Below are 10,338 nucleotides of genomic sequence, written 5' to 3' on the forward strand. Positions count from 1 at the left end.
ACGCACAAAAACAATAAAACATTCTGAGTCAGAAGTCAAAGAATAGAAAAGAGTTTGAAGATGGGCAGCGAGGGGGCCTGCCGAATGTTCAGTGGGAGGTCATTCCAAAGAGAAGGACCAGCAATGGAAAAGGCTCGATCCCTTCTGAGCCTCCACTTAGTTCTCAGTACCTCTAATAGTGTCTGGTCCGCAGACCTGAGGCACCGGGCAGGTGCGTCGGGGCGGAGGAGCTTTGATTTGAAAGATTTGAAAACAAATGATAGGATCTTAAAAAGAACTCGAAAATGTATTGCAAGCCAGTGAAGGAAAGCCAGCGTATGAGTTATGTGCGCTCTCTCACGAGTGCCAGTCAAGAGGCAAGCAGCAGCATTCTGGACCAATTGGAGATGCTTAATGGAGGATTGACTGACTCCAAAGTAAAGTGGCGTAGGTGGCGGCCATTTTATTGGAAATGGTTATACCGAACAACTGTTATAACGTGCAGATTCGTTATGTCCCTTTAGGTATGTTGTAATGAGGTTCGACTGTAGTAGTATTGTTGAAATCTTAACGATCCCCATCCCTCGTCCCAACACGACAGGTCAAGTTGAGGTCAAATAGCTCAAAGTTGGTTTCATTCGACTGCAGCACTTTGACAAAGCTTTTTCTGATGTTCACATTTAGATGTTTACTGGGGTGAATGAACATACACAGTAAAGGACTCGCTGGCGTAGCAAGATTTTTTGTTTTTTACTCTATTATATGATCGGGATATTTTCTACAAGGTAGTACTCTATAAATTGACAAGTAAATTAAAAAGAAATAATCAAAATCCAACCCTGAATTTCAGACATACATCTTGCATATATTTATTTACATTCCTGGTAAACAGATTGTGGTTTGCACACAAGAAGGTTTCATCATTTTGTACTCTGCCTGAAGAAGTCCAACACATAGAGAAGATGTCCTGTGTCAGTAGATTCCCATTCAGTCTAATCCATTAGGGCTGAAGCCACATATCGTCATCATTTCTCACAATTCCAGGGTTGTTGAAGAGAACAGCTGACATCGTTCCAGGTTCCTAACCGAACCGATTTTGTCTGGATTTCAACGCAGTCCTGGTTCCCGAGGTTGTTCGGCTGCTCATTATGCCAGAACCTGTGACACAGAACAAACCCTCAAATTCAGACAGAAACGAAACTCATGTCGCATCACATGAAATTCACGGGATTTTGTTTATTTTTTCGTCTCCACCCTTCCTTAGAACTAAATGAAGTAAAACGTGGAAGTGAGAGCACCGTGTTGGGAAATGTTCAAATAGTACAAACTTACTCTGTAGTGAGGGGGGTCCCATCCACCCAAACCCATGTTCCTTCCTCGATATGATCGCTCAGACCAATCCACACATCCTTGCTGCGCCCCAATAAACCATTAAGGAATACCTGTTTGCAAAGACATGACTGGAATTTTCCAAAATGCATATTTTCAAAATGCAGAGATACACAACAGAATTCCTTCACACCCTTGAGGTTTCATTGTGTCCTGCACACATTCTTAACAGCTTGTGACAGATGTAGGAAAACAGCCCCGGAACATACGTAACCGAATCACCTTTGCATAGCACAATTGCTTCGTGTGTAGCACGAGTAAAGCCAAAAACTCAGTCAAACAGCCGTTCATATCTCACCAAGTGAATGCCTCATTGAAATTGGAATCTGTCAGTCTCACCTGTTCCTCCCTACTATTTATGACAACCAGATCAGCTCCCCTGCTGATGCAGTCAAGCCTGCTCTCTGCCCAGCTCCGACTCAACTTCGACACAAAGTAGCAGTTGCCGTCAAACTTCTTCCAGCCAACCCCGCAGAGCGTGCCTTCAGATGTCAACAAAGAGATTAAGGAGGCCATCGGGTCACTGGACCCGTGTCTAAAGTGGTTACTTACTTTTCACCTCGATGGCCATTTTGTCCACGGTCTTCTGCAGCTCATACCTTTCTGTCTCTAGGCTGCTGTGATTTCTGCATAGCCGCTCGTATTAAACGCGCGGAGTGTTGCAGTCACCGTCCACGTCAGTTTTTTGTCCCAGCAGGAGTTTGTACCTGATCTGACACATGCTACTCCTCTCGCTCAGCAAAGTATAATTTCTTTCCAGTCGGTCCTTGTCCTCCTCCAGCAAAGTGTAGTTTTTTTGTAAATAGTCTCTGTCTTTTTTAATATTGTCGTAGAGGGACTTTGCCACATCCCTCTCAGAAGCCACTTTGGCCTTATTGGCTATAAGTAGCTGTTTCTCTTGAACGAGGGTTGCGTAACGGGCATCTAACTGAGCTTTCTCGCTTCCCAGTGAAGAGTAACTCTGTTGTAGCTGATTTTTCTCATTTTTCAGATTGTTAAAGCGGGACATGCAATTATCTCTTTCAGTTGACAAAGTGGCTTTACTTGTCAAGAGAAGCTGTTTCTCTCTACCGAGGGAATTGTAGCTGCTCTGTAATTGCGCCTTCTCTTTCACGAGCAACTCGTAACTGGCCTGTAACTGGTCTTTCTGGCTTCTCACTGAAGAGTAATTGCGCTGTATCTGTACTTTCTCATTTTTCAGGGTGTTAAAGTGGGACCTCAACTGATCTCTTTCAGCAGACAAGGTGGTTTTGCTGGCTTGTAACTGGTCTTTCTCTCGAACAAGGGAGTCAAAACTGACCTGTAACAGGTCTTTGTCCTTCCTCAATGAAGAGGAATCACGTTGCAGTTGGTCTTTCTCATTTTTTAGTTTGTCAAAGCGGGACTTGAAATCATCTCTTTCTGCAGCCACATTGATTTTACTTTTTAGTAGAAGCTCTTTCTCTTTAACGAGGGAATTGTTAGAGAGGAGCTGGAGAGAGCCTGGAAGGTAAAGGTGACAGTCGTGCCTGTGGTGGTCGGAGCACTCGGGGCAATGCCCCCCAAACTAGATGAGTGGTTGCAACAGATCCCGGGAACAACATCGGACATCTCAGTCCAGAAATGTGCAGTGCTGGGAACAGCAAGGATACTGCGCAGAACCCTCAAGCTTCCTGGCCTAGCACAGAAGGGCATTGGTACAGATACCAGAGGAGCCAAACATCAGCTCCTGGTTGACAGAACAGTCGCACAAGACTGCAGGTCCCGACGTACCAACCTGTGCACAGCCTGGATTGATTACAAGAAAGCCTATGACTCGATGCCACATACGTGGATCACTGAATGCTTGGAGTTGTATAAGGTGAACAGGACCCCCAGAGCCTTCGTTGCGAACTCGATGAGGATGTGGAAAACCACACTTGAAGCCAATGGCAAGCCACTTACCCAAGTGTCCATCAAATGTGGCATATACCAAGGTGATGCACTCTCCCCACTGCTGTTCTGCATAGGACTGAACCCCCTAAGCCAAGTAATCACCAAGACAGGCTATGGATACCGCCTCAGAAATGGAGCTACGATCAGTCACCTCCTCTACATGGATGACATAAAGCTGTATGCTAAGAGCGAAAGGGACATAGACTCCCTGATCCACACAACCAGGATATACAGCAGCGACATCGGGATGTCATTCGGGCTTGAGAAATGTAGTCGGATGGTGACTAAGAGAGGAAAGGTAGTCCGCACTGAAGGGGGCTCACTCCCTGAAGGAACAATAGCAGACATTGAGGACAGCTACAAGTACCTCGGTATACCACAAGCCAACGGCAACCTCGAACTGGCAACAAGGAAAGCGGCTACGGCCAAATACCTCCAGCGAGTGAGGCAAGTCCTAAGAAGCCAGCTCAATGGCAAGAATAAGACCCGGGCAATAAACAGCTATGCCCTGCCAGTGATCAGATACCCTGCAGGAATAATAAGGTGGCCAAAGGAAGAGATTCAGACCACGGACGTTAAGACCCGAAAGCTCCTAACCATCCTAAATCCAGCACCCTGAGACTGTACGCAAGCCGAAAGGAAGGAGGCCGGGGACTAGTGAGTGTGAGAGCCACTGTCCAGGATGAAACATCCAAGCTCCATGAATACATCAAGGAGAAGGCTCCAACGGATGACGTACTCAGAGAATGCCTCAGACAATGGGGAACAGAAGATGAGGCACTGGAAGAGGGACCATCATGGGAGGACAAGCCCCTACACGGGATGTACCACCCACCGGACCATAACTGAAGTGGCCGATCTCAAGAAGTCCTATCAGTGGCTAGAGAGGGCTGGCCTGAAGGACAGCACAGAGGCACTCATCCTGGCTGCTCAGGAGCAGGCCCTGAGCACCAGAGCCATTGAGGCCCATATATACCACACCAGACAAGACCCAAGGTGTAGGTTGTGCAAAGAGGCACCTGAGACGATCCAACACATAACTGCAGGGTGTAAGATGCTGGCAGGGAAAGCCTACATGGAACGCCATAACCAGGTGGCTGGCATAGTCTACCGAAACATCTGTGCGGAGTATGGACTGGAAACCCCAAGGTCAAAATGGGAAACACCTCCGAAGGTGGTGGAGAATGACAGAGCGAAGATCCTGTGGGACTTCCAGATCCAGACTGACAAGATGGTAATGGCGAACCAACCAGATTCTTGCCATTGAGCTGGCTTCTTAGGACTTGCCTCACTCGCTGGAGGTATTTGGCCGTAGCCGCTTTCCTTGTTACCAGTTCGAGGTTGCCGTTGGCTTGTGGTGTACCGAGGTACTTGTAGCTGTCCTCAATGTCTGCTATTGTTCCTTCAGGGAGTGAGACCCCTTCAGTGCGGACTACCTTTCCTCTCTTAGTCACCATCCGACTACATTTCTCAAGCCCGAATGACATCCCGATGTCGCTGCTGTAGATCCTGGTTGTGTGAATCCGGGAGTCTATGTCCCTTTCGCTCTTAGCATACAGCTTTATGTCATCCATGTAGAGGAGGTGACTGATCGTAGCTCCATTTCTGAGGCGGTATCCATAGCCTGTCTTGGTGATTACTTGGCTTAGGGGGTTCAGTCCTATGCAGAACAGCAGTGGGGAGAGTGCATCACCTTGGTATATGCCACATTTGATGGACACTTGGGTAAGTGGCTTGCCATTGGCTTCAAGTGTGGTTTTCCACATCCTCATCGAGTTCGCAACGAAGGCTCTGGGGGTCCTGTTCACCTTATACAACTCCAAGCATTTCAGTGATGTGGCATCGAGTCATAGGCTTTCTTGTAATCAATCCAGGCTGTGCACAGGTTGGTACGTCGGGACCTGCAGTCTTGTGCGACTGTTCTGTCAACCAGGAGCTGATGTTTGGCTCCTCTGGTATCTCTACCAATGCCCTTCTGTGCTTCGCTCATGTATTGATCCATGTGCTTTTCCAGTAACTTTCAGTTTCCAGTCTTGGTGGGTCAGCTCTGTTGTTAGGACCCTGCCACTGAGCGTACACTTTCGCAGGTTGTGTTGCGAACAGCCTGTTTATTCGTCTGGCCTCATTCTCTTTTGTGTACCGCTTTAGGCGGCTGGACAAGGCTTGGAGCCTTTGTTTGGCAGTTTCGAGTGCTTCAGGTATGGTCATCTGGATGTACCTCTCGGGTATCGGCCTTTTCATCACACCTCTCTGGGCCTCCGTCAATTGACTCACATCTTTCCGAGCCGCCTTGATCTTAGCCTCCAACCGTCTTTTCCATGGTGGGTAACGTATCTCATGGCTTCCATGGTTGCTCTTATAGCCAAGCATCTCTAGGATCACTGATGCTGAAGCGTTTATCAGCTCATTGGTTTCCGTGGTCGTTACGGTAGGGATCGCCCTCAGTGCTGCATTCACACTTCCCATGAGACTTTCAGGTGGTACTTCACATAGCCGTTGTAATCGGTTTCTAGGTTGCCCGGCTTTCATTCTCGCCATGATCTTAGCTTTCAGGTCAGTTGCTGCCTCGCTCAGCATTTCATTCATTGGGGCTGGCCTCCCAATCTCATCATCTGCATTCATTGGGGCTTGCCTCCCAATCTCTGGTATGATATTATTATATATATAAGCTCATGTCATATATATATATATATATATATACACATACACACACACACACACACACACACACACACACACACACACACACACACACACAATTTCAGAATGACCTTTGGCTTTTTCACTCTTCTCAAATCATTTTTAGAGTTGTGACTATGATTCAGGTGAGCTACTGTAGTAGTTAGCATTGGCAGTCAAAGTGTTTTAATTCATACACAGTCTTGTATAACACAAGTAAACAGTCAAATGTGGCTGAAACTGACATCTGAATATTTGAATATATGTCAAGAGTTTGTGCTCAAAGCTAAATGCTTGTAAAAAATGAGCCAAGGTACATCTAAAATGGAGATTCTGTACATGTTTTATGTTCTCTTCTCAAGCTTTTTCACAATTCTGACTTAAATTCAAGTGGCCATCTGATGGTAATCAGCTTGCTACTGTCAACCTTTGCAGTTAAATAAAGTTACATATTGTTTTCATCTGCAATCCTCTAAAACACTACTTAGCAGTTAAATGTGACTGAATCTTACGTTTAAATATTTGATAGAAAGTTAGTGGAAGGCCTACACGTCATGATATACCGTCAAGGGCGAAGAAAAAAAACCCTCAGGAGTGGTTCATATTGCTTCTAAAATAAACATCTACACATTTGATGTTTTGACTGAGATTTAAGGTGCCTTCTTACCTCTAATTACTATGTATGAGTATGCTACAGTCGTTAACCTTGACCATCAAAGTGATGAAAAAATTACTGACAAATGAACTCTCAAATTATACAAAAAACAAAAATGATAATAGAATGACTGAGAATCAAAGAGTCATTTGAATATTTGATGGAAAGTTGACAAAGACCCATATTTAACGCATTATCGATAAGCTAGGAAGAACTCCAGACATGAACCACAGCACTTGAGCACACTAAAATGAAGTGAGAGTGCGAAGACAAATGGGGTCCAATAAGATCTGAGGCCTGTGTTGAGATTTAACATGTGGATCCTGGCAAAAAGACAAATAGTATTAATGTGCCTTAAAGTCACAGTTCATTAACAGACAGGGGAAGAAGGGGAATGTTTTGAACGCAGCGGGATGAGCCTCTCCACAGCCAAGTAAATCAAATGGGGATCAAGGAGGAAACGGGCGTCGCTTTTCGACACGAGCTGCAATCTTCCCTCGATGGGGAACTGCCAACAAGAAGATTTTGTTCTCTTTTCAGGCCACAATTAGATGCATAAGTACACAGTCGGAAGAATATTAAGGTCTGAAGAAGGCTGAGATTTAAATGTTCATTTTGCAATTGGATTTATGATGTTTATATCATTTTCAGAAATCATTCCATTGATGGAGTACACCGGGATCCTCCTTGTGGCGCGCTATTGTATGAAAATCGTAAATTTAACCCCAAAATTTGATATATTGTATGAGAGCTGGGCGATATGACTATACAGCGTATATCGGCAAGACGACGGAAACGTTTCCATCGTGCCACTTCTCTCCTATTGAGTCGATCATTGCTTATCTTTTACTTAACACCAGGTGACAGCGTGAACAACAATTTTGGGAAGTGATAATCATGACATAGTCATCATTCATGACAAACTTTCAGTACAAAATTAAATTTATCAGTTAATACAAATCCATAAATAACCAGGTAGGTGAACACATATAATGAATGCAGATAATCGTTGCACCACTTTTTTAAGTGACCGGTCGCAGTAACTGTAGTATAACTTTAGGTGTGCAATTATACAGAAAGTCCTTGTGTGCGTTAAAGTGTCTGGTGCTGTGGAATATTGATCAATGACAATTGCTCAAGTATATAGAGAGCTGGAGCTTCAATCATCATTGCGGAAATACTCTTCCACAGGGGTGTGCAAAAATGCAAAGAAGGTGTTTGACTGTCTGCTGGTTTTGGTGTGCATGGTTCGGTAGGGCTTACCTGAAAAGAGTAACTGGAAAAGGTGGTGGGCAGTGTGTGTGTGTGTTTGTGTGTGTGTGTGGGGGGGGGGGGGGGGGGGTCCAGTAGGATTTTCCGTGCCCTTGTCTTGGTTCTTACGGTGTGCAAGTCCTCAAAAAGTCCTCAAAAGTGGGTAGGGTGGTGCCAGTGATTTTTTTCCCGCATTCCTAACTGTCCATTGCGGGCAGATTTTGTCCTTTTTTGTGGTGTCCCCAAACCAAATTGTGATAGAGCATTGATCGGCAGCCCAAAATGTTGAAAGAGCCACATTCGACCAAAAAAACAAATATATCTGGAGCCGAAAAAAATTAAAAGCCTTTTATAAGCCTTACAAAGAAGGCAACACATGCTGTATGTATCTACTGTATATTAGCTATATTAGCCTACTATCAAAATGACTAAGTTGGCTACAAATACACAATGTGCCTTGATGATTAATTTATTTTTTCCCTTGCAGTGCATCCTGTAGAGCAGGGGGCCCAACCTTTTTTGACGGAAGATCTACTTTTCGATCAACCAACTTCCCACGATCGACCCATAAGCTCACATGTGCGCATATGCACACACTTATACATGCATGCTATAATGAGCAACAGCCATAACGGCCCCTAAGATGATCGAGGCATGGGACGCACTTTTGCAGCGTGTTAACTATCGTAGCTCACGTGTACTGTTTAAAAATGCTTTTCTTGGCCCTCCACATTCTCATTCTTTGCCAGTACCCTCGGTGAACTACATGAAAACCTGCCTGCCATGCCGTCCTACTAAGAGAAAGGTGTGTCGCAGGCTATCACGCAAAACCTCGTTGACAGAAATGATGAAATGTAATATTTATTCTTCACATTTTTATAGAAATGAATGTTTGTGTCATGTATAGAAATAGAATGTTTGTGTCATGTTTGTCCTCCTACAGAAACCATATTAAAAATATATACTGTACGTATATATTTCCCTCCCACAGCTTTTTCCATTTTGAAACATTTTTGAAAAAGTTCCAGGGAGCCACTAGGGCATCGCTGAAGAGCCGCATGAGGCTCTGGAGCCGCGAGTTGCCAACCCCCGGGATAGAGGAACACAGGACTGATTCGATGACTGCTATGTAGAACTGTCTAAGCAGCTCTTGTGGCAGGCCGTGCTTCCTCAGCAGCCTCAGGAAGTACATCTTCTGTCAGGCCTTTTTCAGGATGGAGTTAATGTTGGCCTCCCATTTCATGTCCCGAGAGACTGTGATTCCCAGGAACTTGAAGGTCTCGACGGTTTACACAGGGCAGTTGGATAGTGTGAGGGGCTGCTGTGGTGAAGAATGTTTCCTGAAGTCCACGATCATCTCTGCAGGCTTAAGCGTGTTCAGCTCCAGGTTGTGTTGGCTGCACCAGAGCGCCAGCTGTTCCACTTCTTGTCAGTACGCAGACTCGTCGACGTCTTTGACTAGGCCGATGACTGTGGTGTCATCTGAGAACTTTATGAGTCGTTCGTGTAGAGGGAGAAGAGCAGTGGAGAGAGGACACATTCTTGGGGTGCACCAGTGCTGATGGTGCATTTTGATGAAGTTGTCCTTTCCAGCCTGACCTGTTTTGTCCTTCCCATCAGGAAGCTGAAGTTCCACTGGTAGATCATAGGGGACACACTGAGGTGGAGAAGCTTGGAGGTGAGGAGTTCCGTGATGTTGTTGAACGCAGTGATGAAGTCCACAAACAGGATCCTTGCGTAGGTCCTTGTGCTGTCGAGGTGCTCAACGATGTAGTGCAGCCCGATGTTGACTGCGTCCTCCACAAACCCGTTTGCCCGTTAGCCAAACTGCAGAGGTTCCAGCAGGGGTAAGGTGATGTTCTTTAGGTGGTTCAGCACAAGGCATTCAAAGGACTTCATGACCACAGGCTTTAGAGCGACAGGCTTATAGTCGTTCGGATCGGATGTTGCTGGTTTCTTGGGGACTGGGATGATGGTGGACTGTTTGAAGCAGGGTGAGACCTCACACAGCTCTATGGATCTGTTGAAGATCTGTGTGAAGACCGGAGCCAGCTGGTCAGCGCAGACTTTCAGGCAGGAGGCTGACACCTTCTCGGGTCCCGCAGCTGTCTTGATATTCTGTTTGCTTTAAGAGCCTTCTCACATCCTGTATGTGGATCTCCTGGCCAGGGAATGAGGTCTGGGGTGTGGATAAGGTAGGTCTGGTGGGGTGGGCAGGTGTGGGAAGTGGAGGTGTCTCGTTTCGAATCTGCAGAAAAACATGTTTTGATCGTCTGCCAGTCCCTTATTAGTCACTACTTGGGGGGATGGTGTCCTGTAGTTTGTAACTGTTTTCAGGCCATTCCACACAGATGCAGAGTCGTTCGCAGAAAACTGTTTTCTCAGTCGCTCTGTCTAGCTTCTCATTGCAATGATAATTTCCTTTGTCAATTGATTTCTCCACTTCTCAAGGCGGCCTGAGTTTGGCAGTG

The 10,338-nt window shown here is 45.7% G+C and overlaps 1 pseudogene across 1 annotated transcript; it reads right to left on the reverse strand.

Annotated features, from left to right (window-relative positions):
- Nucleotides 1-926: 926 nt before the first annotated feature.
- Nucleotides 927-9,059, reverse strand: LOC147209858 (uncharacterized; annotated as a pseudogene). Its single transcript, XR_015103174.1, has 5 exons — nucleotides 8,904-9,059; nucleotides 1,921-2,914; nucleotides 1,708-1,850; nucleotides 1,312-1,421; nucleotides 927-1,137 (listed from the first exon to the last, which is right to left on the reverse strand). The product of XR_015103174.1 is annotated as an uncharacterized LOC147209858 (transcript).
- Nucleotides 9,060-10,338: the final 1,279 nt, after the last annotated feature.

Source organism: Hippocampus guttulatus, chromosome 2 (assembly GCF_054856545.1).
Source record: "Hippocampus guttulatus isolate MCC_2025c chromosome 2, RoL_Hgut_1.0, whole genome shotgun sequence".
Classification (NCBI taxonomy): domain Eukaryota; kingdom Metazoa; phylum Chordata; class Actinopteri; order Syngnathiformes; family Syngnathidae; genus Hippocampus; species Hippocampus guttulatus.